The sequence below is a fragment of the Ascaphus truei genome, chromosome 8 (assembly GCF_040206685.1).
Source record: "Ascaphus truei isolate aAscTru1 chromosome 8, aAscTru1.hap1, whole genome shotgun sequence".
Lineage (NCBI taxonomy): Eukaryota > Metazoa > Chordata > Amphibia > Anura > Ascaphidae > Ascaphus > Ascaphus truei.
This window is the reverse complement of record NC_134490.1, coordinates 27,506,775-27,524,099: the sequence shown is the minus strand read 5'-3', so window position 1 is coordinate 27,524,099 and position 17,325 is coordinate 27,506,775. Positions and strand designations below refer to the sequence as shown.

The following is a 17,325-nucleotide window of genomic DNA, read 5'->3' as shown; positions in this document are numbered from 1 at the left end:
TCACAATGTGTTGGCCCCTCTAGCCTCAACAAGGGGGTTAAAACTTGTTGGTTTTTTTTAAAGGCAGAATATTGTTCCACTAACCCAAAAAATGTAGAATATATAGTTTTCCTAAATGATTTCATAATGCCTTTTTCTAAATTATAAATACTAGATCACAGTAACTTTCATGACAGAAATTCTATATGAAAAAAAACAAAACACCCTCCCCAATCTCCTGACTGGCAATGATAGTTAAGATAGCATAGCTGTTGCTATTCTAAATGTGTGAAATTGCTGAAGGGTAGTGGGAGTTCTAAAGGCTGATATTCTTATGACCAGCAGCAATTCATTATTTTATTTAAAAAAAAATTTAAACGAAGCTGAACTTTTTCAACTCTTAATATATAATGTGGTCAATAGGAAACAGAATACACGTACAATACTTACAAATAGATTGTGAGCAGAGTTCAAAGCAAAATAATGTATTTCAATTACTACAAATATTTAATGCATTTTTTAAAGTATTCATGTGAATGTATTTCTATAATTGCATTTTGCAAGACTGCAATACGTAGTTCATTTTAATATTTCAATATGTAAACCCATTTCTGCATACAACAAACTTTTGTCATGCAAAACAATAGTTAAGAAATGTAAAAAATAAATAAAAAACTACACGAAAAAATATGAAACACAACTAATGTTCAACATTTTGTTGGAAGAACTGGTAATAATACTTTGCTAAGAAAGGAAAGTAATTCTTTTCAATATGGTAATAATTGTGACACGTTGAATCTTTGCCATCTTTAAAGGGTTTATTGGACATAGCTATTTGCTTTTATAGGTGCATCTGGTGGTATAATTTTACTGATGTTTAAGCAGAAGAGAGAAAGTTAACCAAATAGTCTAAATATATCTTAAATACATTTTTAATTTGTTAGGACATGGTCATTTGTTCAGCCAAAAATGTATAACTGTGAATTGCAAAAATGCAATTTAGATTAGTACGTATGCATCACATAAGAATCTGGTTACATTGTAATAATTCAAAATATGCCCAAAAGGCAGTCTATCCCCTGCTCTTCCAGCCCACAGCCAGACCTCTCCCACCTCCTGGATTATCTCAACCCCCCCCCCCCCCGCCCCCCCACCCCTCCACCATAAAAAACAATTTCCCAGCCTCCAACCCTTTGATAGCCTCCCACCCATTTCCCCCAGATATTCCCACGAGCATTCTCCCCCCACCCACCACCCCAGATAATATTCCCAGCATCCTCCCACTTATCCTAGATAGTTTCCCCAGTACACCAACGATAATCTCCCCCAGCCATGGCCAGAGTTTTAAATCATTTAGACTATAGAAAAAATAAAAATCATATCCATATATACACACACATACTTGTGCTACAGGTTAGACAGGTAGAACCTTTTTCCATGAGAAATTGATGACCATTTTTCAACACCCGTAACCGATTGAAAGCAAATAAAGTACAAATGTAGTGCAATCTGGGTTTTACATCCACCTATCCTACGGCTATTTTATGCAACTTCTCCACATATATACTTTTAACCAAAGGTCAATTAAGAATAACATTTTTTATTAAGCTTAAAAATGTGCAATGCCTGCCTATTTGCATTTAAAAATAATAATAATAATAATAATAATGTTTAGTCTTCCTTAAATACAAATACTTAAAATTTCCAAAATAGAGAAAATGTTTTCAATTTATTTTAGTTCTCGAATTGGAATAATCTAAATATTTCAGTGTTCCCAATGGAACAGAGTAGGCATTCATTACCGTGACGATCACCTCTACAGATGTTCAGGTGGTTTAAAAACCATTTTTTTTAAATTATTATTTTATTAAACAAAGAAAAACAAACATTGATTAAGGGAGAAGTGAGCAGTAAGGAAGATTCTTTTCATCATGATCCCTGAATGCTTGGAAGCCAAATAATTACTTAATCTCTTGCCCAGGGGAGCGCAAACTCTCCCTGCGCCCCCACCCCCTGCTCTGGCGTTAAATGTCTCTGCAGTGTAATGTGACGTCACCATGACAACGTATCGCTGTTAAGGTAAGTAACGTTACAGAGGCCTCGCACGATCCCTGGCATTTAATTTACATGCCTTTGGGGAAGTGTGGGCCTCTGTAACTGAAACACCCCAACCCCCCCCCAGTTTGCGCACCACTGCCCTAGCCCACACTGTCCATTAGAGCCAACAAAGAAGGGAGGAGGGCTATAACTATACAAATGTCCAGCACATTGGCTTCTCCATTTTATGCAATATCACAAATGGAAATAAAAAATACCGAAAGAAGACTAAACCTTAGATTTGACTGTATAACCTACCAAGGTCATGAACTTGGATGCCAGGTCTTTTGAGTGTTGTCAGTCTAAAAATCATACCTACTCTGATTTCTATTATTATTTTTTTCCTTTTAACCCTCTTCCATGTACTCTGCCTTCTCACGTTCATCCCAATAATATAAAACTAGGGCATACATGCATCAAGCGTCAGTACACGTTATTGCACCCATTTTGGCATTAACTACCATTTAAGGCAATGCGAGTTAACGCTGAATCAGGTGCGATAACCTGCATCAGCACGGGATGTGCCCCGAATTATTGGGCCATGTCCATAGTGCCAGCAGCCAGGCCGCGTGCGATTAAGCGCCACAGCATTTTCAGGAGACAAGAGAATTTGTTTTAGCGCGCGACGGCCGAGTCACGAAAGTGGTTGAGCCAATGAGGATGAACCAGCCTCGTGACATCACGGTCACACCACCGTTGCTATGGATCTAAGTCCACAGATCGCTCCGCCAACAGCCGCACGCGACGCCATGTGCTCCGTCGCGCACGCACACTATATGCGAGGTCTTACAGAAGTAGAGCAACTACAACAGTTTTAAGGAGGGACTCCTGTCTTTGACTCATCATATACATCAACTTTGGTTTAATCTGCCACTTCCCTTTTTCTCTTGTGTAATCCTGAACATCCATTAAATAATAAGGTTGGTTTTACAACAGAAACGTAATTACTCTGCCAACAGACGTAGTTTTCACAATCCCCTCCAGTAATAGAAAAGCTACAATGTTTGCAGGCTCACCGGGCACTGAAGGGGATATACAATAGTCCCAATGCACATCCAATATGGCATATTATTTTATTCAAATGTTTTTTATGCTCATAAAGTATGGGTAGCATTTAGCTAACCATTTGGCCAAAACATGTTAAGCCTGCAACTACGTCAAGACAGAGCCTATCAGCTGGTACTTAAACGACCAATTTTATATGGTGTATATCTAATTGAAGTAGATATACAATAGTTGTGCTGAAGTTTTGAAAAAGAAGTGCACAGCATAAGTCCACCTGCACCAGAGTTGCAGCGCTGACTGACCTGTTAGTCACTATCGTGACCAATCCTGCTTCACTAGCGCAACATCAAAGCAGGACCAGGCAAGCTGTGCCCAGCTGTGCCGGCGAGTGACTGGTTAAGTCAGTGATGCGCCACTCAGTGAGGAATTGGAGATCAGAAGGCAGAAGAGCTCCAGTACTCTGCCCTCCCCTGCAAAATTATGAAGCATGGGGGTGTTGGGACTGGAGCAGGAAGAATAGGGGTGGTTTCCAGAACATATGCTCCTCACCCATTAAAAGATTGTTTTTCAATGGAATACTGTATCATGCTATTGCCTGCCATCTCTTCCTTGACCAACTTCACTATCTCCAACATAGCTATAAAAACACAGAAATGTAGTATACCAGGGAAAGAGGCATTCACTAACCAACATGGCAGAAAAAGGCTTTAAAAACTAGTGCTGACTACCATTACTGTGGGTGTGAAGATGCGGTATTAGGATCTGCTACCGTCGTTACTAGTTTTAGTAGTAATGCTCAATACAGTAGTTATACGAGAAGTTGTCCAGAATCAGTGGTCGAATGCCTAATGAAGATAAACAGGAAATATAGCACTAAACTGTGAAATTAACCATAAAACTTAAATGTTCAGTAATTGCACAGCATACTGAATATATCCCAGAAACGTACTGAATATACCACAGAGAGAGAAATATGCTGTTAATGCATTGAACTTTGAATTCAAAACACTCCATCAGAATCATTTAAAAGCCTGATAATCTCTTCCCCTTCACAAAGCCTACAAACAAGTGGCCTATACTGAAGGGGGGAGAGAAAAATAAGCTTTGCATAAAAACATATTCCTTTCCTTAAGTAATCATTTCAATATATTGGAAATATTAGATATCTGAATCTGGCCACGCATTGAGCAAGGAAAGTGATCAAATGCAATCTATCTTGCTTTTGCAAAGGCATTGGACATTAGGGACCATATTTTACAAAATAGAAGTGCTACTGCTCTTATCAACCCTCAGCAGATCCCATGGCGACTTATCAGTGGGGTTTAAATTTGCATCTATTTCTGGCCATCACTATAAACACTTGGACACCACTTGTGGATTCATCAGGGTTCTATATTTAGTTCCTGCCATTTAACCTTAAGCTTCTCCTTAGAACATTGATAAACATTCTTAGGACTGGCATAACATGCCCCTTTGAATGTTAATATCTCTATCTATAAATGTCCTCTTTTCTCCGTCCCTGCTGCAGGTGGGAATGCATTTTTGTGTCTCAACCAGCCGCATCAGGTCCTCCTGAAGACCTTTAACAAACTGGTTGGTATATGCAGAAGATAATGTTGGCTATATTGCTTGACACTGTTCAGCAAGTGTGAATAACAATCACTTATTTTGGCAACATTATATATGCACTACATCTCACGTAACACTATACAACTGTATACACAACTTTGCCCTTCTAAACAACTAGATTATCGAGATTTGCTCAAATATGTTGTTTACTTGTTCAAGCCACATGCAAAGTGTACATTTCTTGGTTCATCAACAAATCATTGTGTCCCTAAATTGAAATGGCAAAGTGGCTTTAAAATCCCCAAACCACTTTTATAGTTCTTTCTGAATTTGCCTTTTCTTTCTCTTCCTGAACACAACATTAATTGTTTACATCTGTAGCGGTTTTTAATTTCATCCTTTCAGCGGTCCTTCTGCTGTTCTCCCTCCAGCCATGTTTTAAGTTGACAGGTTTAAAGTAGAATGTTAGTGCTGAAGTTTAAAAGGAATTTGGGAACTGTATTGAATTACTGATCATCTTTTTCTTCTCAGGTTTTGTTTTACTGTATTTGTTTTTATTGTATCATGCCTTTTTGGGCCCATATTCACTAAAGGGTGCCAAGCTTTTCTTTGGAATGGGAGAAAAGCTTACCACTGTTTCGTCAACATGGGCCTTAGTTGGTTATGACATGCATTTATTAGGCTTGAGCAGGCAAGATTTAAAATAAATAAGTCCCACTGGAAGATGCGAAACATTGAAAACCTGACTGGAAAAAAAAAAAATCTGATTTTGATAGCGTTTGGTCTGCAATTTCAAAGGTATGCAAGTATTTTGCGATAAAACAGCAGATTGGCTGCCTTACAGATGGATTTATTTACAAATGGCTAATATATTTAATAGGTTAAAAGACAACTGAAGTTTAAAATAAAAAGGAATATTACATTGTAAAGATATAATTCTGACACGTTATGCTATAACTATCTGAACAAGCTCCTCAGCCCTTCCATATGCAGCACTTATCTGAGATCTGACTCAGAAAGTCTGTTCATGGTCCCAAGGCTCAGCAAAGTATCCGGCTGCTCCTCTTAGCGTGCACCCCAAAACTGGAACAATCTACCGGAGACTCTCACAGCCACCACCAGTCTGCTGCCTCAGACCACGCGCCCGCACTGCAGACAGGCGGTGCGTGGAGAGGCACTTGGGGCTTTTTCCGGTCCAAAGGGATAATTTTTGCGAGCGGGGGGGGGACGTGGCCAAACGGGTCGGGGGGGCGCAGCCATGACGGGGGGTGGAGGGTGCAGTCATGCACCGCCCCTCAGCCCCTCAACTGTTCAGCCGCTCACACAGACAGGCACTCACGCACAAATACACACAGGGGTGGGTGGGGGGTTGAATCGGAGCCCGGGGGATCGGAGCACCCCCCCCCAAGAGGAGAGAGTCTGTGGGAGGGAGCAGGGGGGACTTCTTTGGTGTTGCAGTTTATTTTAAATCGCTGCTTTCCCCCCACACTCTCCTCCCCGCTCCCCGAAGCGTCCCCTCCTCATTGGCTCACAGCCACACCACGTGACGCGTCGCCGCTTGGGATTACAATTCTCTTGAATCCCCTGGCGGCTGACGCGTCACAGCGTGTAGTGAGCTGTGCAGCGAGGGGGGACTGGGAGCGGCTCGGGAGGATTCCCCTACTGGTGGGGAACACTCGTGCGGTCACCCGCGCCGCGGGTCCCAGCCCTAAGGCTGAGTCCCCGCTGGCGCTGAGCGGGCGGTGCTTAGCGAGGTGACATATATATAGATGCGCAAGTCCCTGCTCACGCGAAGCGCCCGCGGGTATGCGCGTGCACACGCTCACCGGCGCTCAGGTAAATAAAAAAAATGTAACTTTCCCGCTCGCTCAACTATTCGGCAATGCCGCTCCCCCCCTTTCCCCTTCCTCCCCCCCCTCCGCGGGCGAGCAGACGCAGGACACCCGGCTCGCATGCTTTGAACGCCAGCGCGGACTCAGCCTAAATTGTTTCAAAACTAAAGCTGCCTCATTTTAATCTGGTCTGTAACTGTTACATACGCATATATATATTATCTAACTGTGCATGCAATGTCTTGTATGACTTATGTAACTATTAGTAATTATGTATTTGTCTTCGTGATCATGCCCAGGACATATTTGAAAACGAGGTGGTAACAACGTATTACTTCCTGGTAAAACATTTTATAAATAAAATAACTTCTGTTTCTCTTCCTTGCCCTATGCCTTTTTGTGGGTTATTTGACATCCATAACCCTGGTCACCTTATTAAAACTTCAGCAAACGAGATCCACACTTTAAGAGAAAGATGAAAAACGTCCAGCCTATTTAAAGACATTGACACTTTTTCAATATACATAACCAATGACCCTGTTTTAACAGCACCTTTAGATACAGAAAGGGAATGACAATAAATGTTTTGTAGATTGTAACCGCACTCAGCTTGGAAATAACCTATTGTTTGGGTGTGGTTACTCTCTACTGTGCATGAGAAGTGACATGGGAACAAACATGGGACTTCCACACACGCCCAAGCACTGCCATTCCTTCCACATCGTTAGCGACCGATGGTATTATTCCACCTCGCCACACGTGATGGTCTCTCCTTCTTGTAACGTGTGGGATGCCAGCCCTTTCCCTGTGTGTAGGAGGGGATATATACACATACACGCAGTAAAGTTTGGATCTCACTGCTGTGCTTCGGCTGCCAAATCAGATACCTGCTGCGGTATAAAAGAGTGCTACCCCCCAACCCCCGACAGAGCCTCCCTCCACCCCCTCATACCAGCGGAACTGCAGCACGACTCTTACTCACCTCGTCCGGAGGAGACCTGCGGTGTGAGGAGAGGGCGACTGGGAGGGGTGAATAGCACAGCTGCTAAAATGGAAGCCTCGAACGCGGAATACCCAGAGGGGAGAGAAGAGGAAGGGCTGACACCGGCCAAGACCCGGAAGAGACGGTGACGTCACACTGCTGAATACGACCGACGCGCAGAAGGGGGGCTGTAAAAGGGGCGGGGCAAGGGAAGGGAGCGCGCGGCAGGTTGCGGTATCCGCGGGGTGGCGCACGCGCTTGGAATGTTGCTGCGTGGCAACCATGGGAACCGGAGAGCGCGGGAACCTTTGGTGGGGGGTGGGTGAAGTTGTGAGGACGGGGGAAAGGTTGATTTGAGAATGAAACGCCAATGTTGGTCATTGGTGGGCTCATGGTGGCTCACTCAATTCAAATGTGTCTCATTAAAGTGCAATATCTGTGGTCAGCGTATTTATTTCCTGTGCAAGCCACGAGCAGCAGGTTTTGTTCATTGGGAACCAGACCCAATTATTGCATTACCAAAGTAGTATTATTAAAGCACTAATTCGTTCCATTAGTAGTATAATGCTTGACAATAATAGCAGATTCGTAATGTGTCATTCATCTTCTGTGAGTTTCCCTGCTGTTTAGCTTAAAGCTAAAGTTCAGTCTTTTTTTTTTTTAATTCAATAATTTCATGTGGGCAATCTCTAATTACCTAAAGAACTGTATAGCTGCCAGTCAATTAGTTCTCCATGTATTGATCGGCGAAATTTGGCGACATCTTTAGATATGGGATATGTTTTTCATCCGCTTCTGTCAGTCAGTGGAAGCTCATGAATATTCATGAGCACTCCTGCACTGATGTGCTAGAGAGAGGGAAGGGCTGACAAAGGCGTGTGCCAGAGCTTGTGACAGGACATGAAGGGGCAGTGCCTTAGCAAATGGTTGTTAAAATAGAATACAAGAAAATTGGTCTTTCAAAGTTGTTTTTTTAAAAACAGAAAATACTAAAAGTATTTTTTCTTACTACAGAACTGATTTATTAAAAAAAACATACATGCAGGATATTGACTGAACTGCAGCTTTAATATTCACCTGAAATTATTTTTTCTTAGTCAAGAACCTATAAACGGCACTGAGTTTGTGTCCTTGCTAGGGAACATACATGTATGAGGGAGACTCCCTGATTTTTAGATGAAACATTTATAATTTAGCTGCTGTTCATCAATCTAAAAGTTTGTGCGTGCCTCTGGACAATCTGATTGGTCCGTTGGTCCGCCCACGCCCCCCCCCCCACGCCCCCCCCCCCACGACTCTCATTGGCCTGCGGGTTTCGCTGATGTCACGGACAGACCTACCCCACTAGCACACTCACTGAGGTTTGGGAGTATGTTTGACAGCACATTTTTCCCGCCTCTCCGCCTGCTCTCACCTCATAATCTCACACCTGAGGACTACACTCTCAGCACACAGACAGCTTCGCAAGGAGATTTTGGGACAGAAAATTTTGCTCTCACCTCTGACTATCACCCCTGTGGACTACACACCACCTCAGGTACCGTCCGCTGCCGTGTGCCCCCTCCACCTCCCCCCGTACGGCACACCCCCCCTCTATCCACAGCGGAGTATTGACATTTTGTGCTACGTGTCATCCCCCCATACACAGTCTGGTCCAGTGTGTCCCGCACACCGTCCGGTGCCGCTATATCTCCCAGTGGGTGGGGGAAAGTGCGTTACACATGCAAGGACAAAAACTGTAGAAAGTGATAGATGCACATTGAATAAAGATCAAAACGGCAACAATACAGTCATTTAAAGCAGCAGTCTAAGCTGCCATTCCCCCCCCCCCCCCCTTTAATAGGTGCATCAATACAATTCACACAATGATAAGTAATTAGCTAAGTTGCCGATCGATCCGTTCTCCTGTTATCAATCGGCAAAGATTCGGCTTGGGGGTTCACTAAATAACTGCAGACGAGTATTATGCAGTTAGTGTGACTTTGTAAATGGTTGCTATAAAGACCAAAACAAGGCTTGTTACATTATAGTTTTCTCACAATCCAGGGGGAGCATGGGGGATAAAAACCCACGAAAAAAACAATCTAAGTGCAAATGTAACAAATATAAATGAAAAATCCCTGGTGAATCTTGGCCCCTATGTACAGCCTACTCACAAGAAGGTCAAGATATTCAAGCAGAGGTAACAAAGGGTAGACTGTGGACATCAGCAATGCAGAGCAGCTCCTTCACTTGGGGAATGCGACCTCAGCAAGAAAGAAATGTACGCACATAGCACAGATCATATGGTTCAAACAATTTATAAAAAAACTCTAAAAAATGCACATTTACAGTGTTGCCAATAAAAAACAGCATGTAAGCTATAATAAGCTTCAGTGGGACCACTGGGAGATATGTGCCACCTCTCACCGCACCGATCCCGACGGAAACTTCGGCTGAACCCCACGTTGGTATACTAGAGACGCCGCTCCGTCGCCGGTCCCCGGATGTTGACGTCACTTCCGGTTTGGCTGCTGCGATGTAAAACGGGGCTTCTATCTCCACAGTCACGTCCCGAATGGTCAGTACCACTCTTTCGGGACGTGACTGTGGAGATAGAAGCCCCGTTTTACATAATATTAACGAAATGAACAAAATGTTTACAAGTTTTATCTGGCGAAACAGCAAACACTTTATCGCTCTGCATCAACTGGTGTTAGATAAAGAAGCATGGGGTGTGAGGTTTCCTAATATATCCTGATTTTAATCTGGGGTGTTTATTAACGAAAATATGCCACAGATTGGCTATTTTACTGTAATATGTTTGTAAATCTTAAATGAGAAACAGAAATAACAAAACTTCTTTTTTAATCGCTTATGTTTTGCATTCGGTTTTGTTTTCTCTTCCATCTCATTATAAAGAATCTTCTGGTAAGAGACATACAGTAGTTGGAAGTTGAGAAAACCAAGTGGTACATTTAAATTGAAGACGAATTCCTATCTATTGAAATCCCGAGTTCCCTTCAAGGTGTATGATAAGGGTATTATGGATATTCCTGCATTTCTTCACTGCTCCACACAGATTTGTACCTTTGAAGAGATTAAGGCTACATTTCAGAATTCTAATACTAATTGTTTTGCTTATCTCAACTCCAAGTATTACATTACCTCAATCATAAAGGATTGCCAAGCTTTTTGCAAGGATAATATAGTGGATTAGGATGCCGGATACAGGAGACTACTCCACCTAATTGATAATTGACCTGCTTTTAGAAAAAAATAGCAAACAAATACAGCTACCAACCTCCAGAAATGGGTAATAGATTTTGAGATACATGTCCTTGGATATGAGCACTCACGATACTGCCACGGGTGCGCAACCAGCGAAGTGCTAGGGAGGTGTATGGAATGAATCACAAAATTATTGCCGCTCACGAGGTCTTTAAGTAAAGATCTATTTATGAAATAAAAAGATGAATGTTTCGGTTGACTCTTGGATATAGGTTAAAAAAAAGCATCAATCACCAAGATGTATACTCCTAAACATATCACTGCTATTAGTACACTTTGGTCCTAGGAGGGACTGTCCTTTTAAGGATGTTTTTGCTAAGGGCTTTTTTTTTTTAACATTATTCATTAGGTGACTGTGAGTCACCGGGTTCTGTGAATGGAAAGCAGGCGTTTTAAATTCCACAAAAGAACAAATGGGTGAGATAGTGAAGAAAAATGGCTCTCACCCCTGTCCATCCCTTCACAAACATGGAGTTTAACCTAACTGAGCCTCATTGCTTATTTCAACTGCGCGTGATTCGTCAGTGGAGAAATCTGAGAGCAGGGCCGAATTGTGGCTTTTTGGTAGCGTAAGAGAAACTCCATTTTGCCGCACTCTGACTCAGACCAACGAATACTGAGGTTAAAAGAATGCTTACAAATGTGTTGGTCTTTTTTTAGAAAGATTGAACATTCCTTGTCTCCACTCCCTTTTTAGTTTGTAAGCTCCTTTAGAACAGGGATCTCCTGCCTATTGTCTCAGGTTGTCTTAATTCTTTGTTATACAATGTTATTGTACTGTGCTGTAGAATAAGTTGGCTCCATACAAATAAAAGATAAGTTATAAGATCACCGTGTTGGGGGATCAACCATATCAGAGCAGTAACGTAACTCCAGCAAAATGGGCCCACGGGCATTTCACTTACCTGTCGTGCCTCATCCAGCGACATCACAGCATCATGATGTCGCTGTATCACGTGATGACGCGTTGTCATGGCAATGCACCGCCGTGTGATGTTGCTGCGTCACGCGACTACTTGTTGTCATGGCAACGCGTCACTGTGTGACGTCGCATCACCATGACGATGCAGCATCACATGACGCCACTACATCGATGCAGGAAAGCTAGAGGCCTTGCTCTCTCCCCTGGCAATCAGTTTCATTGCTGTGGGGAAGAGTGCGGGGCCTCTGCAATCGCTTGAGGAGGGTTAATCAAGAGTCTGGAGGTTCCCGAATCCCTTTGGACCACCCGAGCTGGGACTTGCCTGGGCGGTACTTACACCACTGTATCAGAGTGTGTGTATCTATCTATCTATATATGTAACGGTATTTCTGGCTGAACTCATCTTTATTGACACGGCAGGGCAACTGCCCTCCACAAGGAGTATCTTCAGCCGCTCATCTCGCCAGTGCTCCCTTTTGATAGGTATATCACCTAGATCAGGGATTCACTATTCCCGCAGGAATCACTGTCCTGTGCCAGGTCCCTGGACACAGCCTCCCATGGAGTTACTATAACATAACTGACACTCTGATATAACTTGAACTCCTTCCTCAGCTCTGACAAGAGCTGGAACTCCTTTCTCAGCAGAACAACAACTAACTTTAGAACACAGTGCTGTGCCTTATGTAAGCTTCTGAGGCTGACACACCTCTGACATCACTAACCATGGAGTCAGAGCATGTGACCAGTCCCAGCCATACACAGAGCACCCCACCAGGGTGTGAGGGAAAACCTCCATGATTACTGCTGGCATGCCCACACTTACCAGGCCTTACTGCCAGCAGGAGAGATGACTGTAGGCATTTTACATGACCGCTACACTCTCCCCCTGGTGAATCCCATCGGCCTCGCTGGGACCTAACTTTGTATACCTCTTTCCAGGAAGCACTGTAACGGAAAACATAATTAACATCACACAAATTTCCTCATAATACAGTACACATGAATACAGTCATCCGCCAAGCCCGCCCCCGACCAGCAGCCACGAACCCGCGTAATGTCTCAGTACCCCCTTAATAATAGTGATCTGGGTCAGGTTTCCTCACTTCCCGGTTACCCATATCCAGGACCGTAACATAATAATGCCTAGGTGATCCTCTCTCTGGCACATAGGTCACCCTATGTTTGTGAACATTTCTCCCTATGCTCCACACTCTCATCAGGGTGTCTATCCTTTCTTCCGCCTTCTTACCTACAATGGCGCTCCCCCTATTGACTAAATACAGCTCTATAGTCTCTTGGAGCCACGTTTCCCTATTGTCCTCAATTTCATCCATCAGGGGCTCCGGAACATAGGGATACTCCAACCCATGGGATTTTTTATATTTGACTATTATAGCCCTCTCCGCCCTACTGACCCTGGTCAGATCAGCATTACCTGCCCTCCCAGGTAACACCCATGATAGGGGCTCATCAGGATCGACTGGATCTGATAGTGTGTCGGGACCCATGGGCGCTATGTCTCTACGCTCCAGCTGGAACCACCTCTCCTGTAATTCCCTGTCCCTCTGCTCGGGTGTAAACTCTCCCTCTCTCCACCAGAAATCTACTATGTCCTCCCGCCGGATGAGGAACCGAGTACGGTCCATCCATGCGGAGTACCCCTCAAATAGTGGAGCCCACCACCGGGTCTCCTTAAAGGGATTAGGCCCTGGTTCCCGGTCGTCATCAAATGAAAATACCCCTGACGACCTTGTGGATCACGAGTTGAACCACCTCGAGGACCCCGGAGCCTTTACTGCCGGTTGGGGTGCTGTATCCGCCACCCTCAATTCTCCTCCTCCCCGTGAATCGCCTTCCGTAGCTCCACTGAGCTGCCTCTCCCCAGTCCGTTTTTCCTCCCCCCCCAAAGGTATGTCCACAAGTTCCAAGCTGGGCGGTGAACCCGGTGACCGTGTGATAGGGGTAGGGACATTAGCTAGGGCATGGGGTTGGGTATAGGGGCATGGGACGGGACCCCACGGGGTTACGACCCGCTCCTGGCTGTCCGTAGACTGGTCCAAGGATGATGTCTCACCCTCCTCAGTCCTGAGATCGTCTCTCCATTTTCTGGGCAATACGAGCGGTCGGTGACCTTCCCCCAATCGCCGAAGCGTCGCTGCTTCCCCTTCCTGGGTTCCGCCGTCGCCACCGGAAGTGACGTCCTCCCCGGAACCGGAAGCGTCGCCATCTCGCGTTGGACCCCCATGCGGGATCTCTTCTTCCACGACGACATCCGGTTGCTCCGCCGTCGCCACCGGAAGTGATGCCGTTCCTCCACGTGCGCGTTGGGCCTGGCGCGGCCCTTCCAGCGCTTCGCCGTCTGTTGTGACCAGGTAAGAGATAGGGCTTTTTGGCTTACCCGTCCGCAGGGGTGTAGGCGTCTCTCTCCCATCTCCGCCAGGTCCTGGGATGGCGGGACTCCGTCGGTCGGATCGCCGATCTGCGGGGGACGTCCGATCACTCACCCCACGGGGCGTCGTTCTTCCCGTCTGTCTTTTCCGCTCCGTTTTTGCTACCGCCAGCTCACGAAGGTCCTCATCAGAGTAGTCCCCTCGCCCCGACCTAGGGGTCGCGGGGCGTGGTGAAAGTCTCTTTGCCCCTGTCGCGGGGTTTAATCCAGCCGCCTCAATGGCCAGTGACCCAGCCGACTTGACCGGCTCCAGTCCCCTGTCTCCGGGACTCGCGCGGTTGATCCACAGCGCGCCCGGGGACTCAGCAGAGCGCCGTGTCACATCCACCGGGGGGTCAGCAGGCTGTATTGGGACGAATGTGGGCATAGGCCACAGATACAAAGTCCCGCAATGAGGGCAACGTGCCATCGTATTCACAGTACCTCCGGGCAGCCCGCATTGTAGGCAGAGCCCGACCACCGTCTCAGTATTAGCCACCCTCACCACCAGCACCCCGCCGGGCACTGAGTAGGGCTGGGTGGAGACCATAGTGCCCACAGTGGAGGAGCAGGCCATTCTTTGTACAGGAGTCACTTCCTGTACAGGTCTCTCCTTCTCTGTGGTTCCTCGCAACTGACTGGTGGAAGTTGCTGGATCCGCCCCTCCCTGCTTCGGCTCCTCCCTTCTCTGACAGAGTTGGAACCCGCCCCCAGGGGTTGCAATAATGGGCGGGTCCCACAGGGGAATATCATGCCCCTTAATTAAGGCCGCACCTCTCTCAGTCCTGGTGGGCGCGGTCTGCGTTTTCGCGCCAATTTCCTCCCCAGAGCTGGAGTCCTTTCCCGCGGCTAGTTCCCGCCTTCTCCTTGCAGCAGCTTTTTGCACAAGGTACCTTTGCTTGCCAATCACCTCCACGGCCGGAACTACTTTCTGTAGTGGCGCCGTCTGAATATCAGTCCCTGGGCCCAGTGGGTGCATTCCCACAGGCCATAGTTGAAAGTCACTCCCCCTGGTAGAAATCAGGGGAGGGTCCCATAAACTCAACGGTTGACTCAGCACAGGGGCTGAATTAGTCACTGTCCATCCCGGCGCAGCCATAGCTTTCGCGCCATGCCCCCCATCAGGGCGGGGCTCTGCTGTTCGCGCCATTCCCGGCCAGCTCTGTGCAAGTCCTGCAGCAGCCATTTTTTCTGCGCCTGGCCCATGCGGTTTCCCTAGCAAGCGGGAACCGCCATTTTGGTTGGTTTTGGCGCCCAAAATGTCCATTCGTTCGCTCTCCTCACGGGGTTCTCCCCCAATTATGACAATTTCCTCACACTCTTCAAGGGTGGCCCCTCGCTGTCCCAGGCAGGATAAAAACGGGGCAGCCACGGCCTTTGCTCCGCTCCAGAGCAAACTCGTTAAGGACAATTCAGCGACAGTCTGCTCTTCAGTGGGTTGCACGCCACGGGTGCCCTCCCCATCAGCCTCTGTCCGCCATTTTACGTTCTCCGCGCCACGCGGATCCTCCACTCTCTCATAACAGTTGTCGTACATGAGGCTCCACTCTGCGGGGCAGCCACCACACCGGTACAATAAAGATTAGCTCAGATGCACCACCACATGTGTACCTTATCTAGGTGTGACCCAGTGTTGCACTACCTCAGGCTAGGCTCACTCTCTCAGTGTCTGCTGTGACTCCTTCCTCCCAGTCTGTGCTCCCTACGGTGAGTGTCTGGAATGGCTAGGTACTCTGGCTGGCTCTGCCATGCAGTACTTGGGGCGTCTACCTGTCTTGGTCAGCCTAGCGCAGACCCTCTCCAGGACTCCTGACCAAGTTAACAGGCTGTCCCTTCTGGCATCCTACCAACTAGCACTGCCTCAAGGTGACTCGGTCAGCTATAGCCCGCTCCAGACCCCTCACTCCCTTCAGGCCCCTAGGTTGTCCCTGCGAACTGACAATATCCCGTCAGCCCCCTGACTACCCCTAGGTCCGTCCCTACTCAGCACAAAGTGGCAGCAGACACTCTCCCTGTTTCCAAGTGACCTAGCTAAAAGCCTGTCCTGTTGACGGATCTGATCTCAGCAGCTCGCCTCCAAATGTAACGGTATTTCTGGCCCGGCCTGACCACCCCTATCTCACATTGGCCCCTGTGGTCTAACCGGACCCCATTACAGTGTGAATATGCCTGATGGTGCACCTGCTGGCTAAGGGACTCCTGAGTCTCCCGCATGATGGTGTGTGGGGAGGACCCGTCAGACAGGCAGCTGAGGTAGTGTGCTGAGTCTCACCTAGTTCCAGTGCAGCGCCTCCACCTCACCAGGGTCCCTGCGTCCGCATGGGGATGATCCTGGCGAGGAACTCCTCCGTGGTGCTCCTCTCTGTACACTCATTCCAGATAGATACACGAGAGGGTTTCTGGCTGAACTCATCTTTATTGACACGGCAGGGCAACTGCCCTCCACAAGGAGTATCTTCAGCCGCTCATCTCGCCAGTGCTCCCTTTTGATAGGTATATCACCTAGATCAGGGATTCACTATTCCCGCAGGAATCACTGTCCTGTGCCAGGTCCCTGGACACAGCCTCCCATGGAGTTACTATAACATAACTGACACTCTGATATAACTTGAACTCCTTCCTCAGCTCTGACAAGAGCTGGAACTCCTTTCTCAGCAGAACAACAACTAACTTTAGAACACAGTGCTGTGCCTTATGTAAGCTTCTGAGGCTGACACACCTCTGACATCACTAACCATGGAGTCAGAGCATGTGACCAGTCCCAGCCATACACAGAGCACCCCACCAGGGTGTGAGGGAAAACCTCCATGATTACTGCTGGCATGCCCACACTTACCAGGCCTTACTGCCAGCAGGAGAGATGACTGTAGGCATTTTACATGACCGCTACATATATATATAATAAATAATAAAATAAAAAATGTACAACAATAGTGTAATACGGAAAACAATAATTAAAATGGGTTACCTCGTATTCTTTCTGCACTCGCATATATTCAGACTCTTCAAAATCCCTGTCTTCTTATAACCATGTAGAGAGACAGGGAAAGAGAAATAAAGTATATTGTAGTATTTGTAATCCAAGCTGTAAACTCAAACCTAATTGATGTACAAACAGATTATTATTATTTTTTTTAAACATGCCCATCCGAGAGATTGCAGCCCTTCCAAGACTCGGTGCTGCGGCCTGCATTCACTCCACAGATCACTCCATTCTCACTGTTGTACATTCCGCGTC

The 17,325-nt window shown here is 46.4% G+C and overlaps 1 protein-coding gene across 2 annotated transcripts in view; it reads right to left on the bottom strand.

Annotated features, from left to right (window-relative positions):
• Nucleotides 1–7,625, bottom strand: part of ANXA7 (annexin A7) — a 32,333-nt gene extending 24,708 nt beyond the window's left edge. For both annotated transcript variants that reach the window (XM_075610990.1, XM_075610991.1), the window contains exon 1: nucleotides 7,465–7,625. The gene's annotated coding sequence lies outside the window, so the exon portion shown is untranslated. The remainder of the gene's footprint in view (nucleotides 1–7,464) is intronic.
• Nucleotides 7,626–17,325: the final 9,700 nt, after the last annotated feature.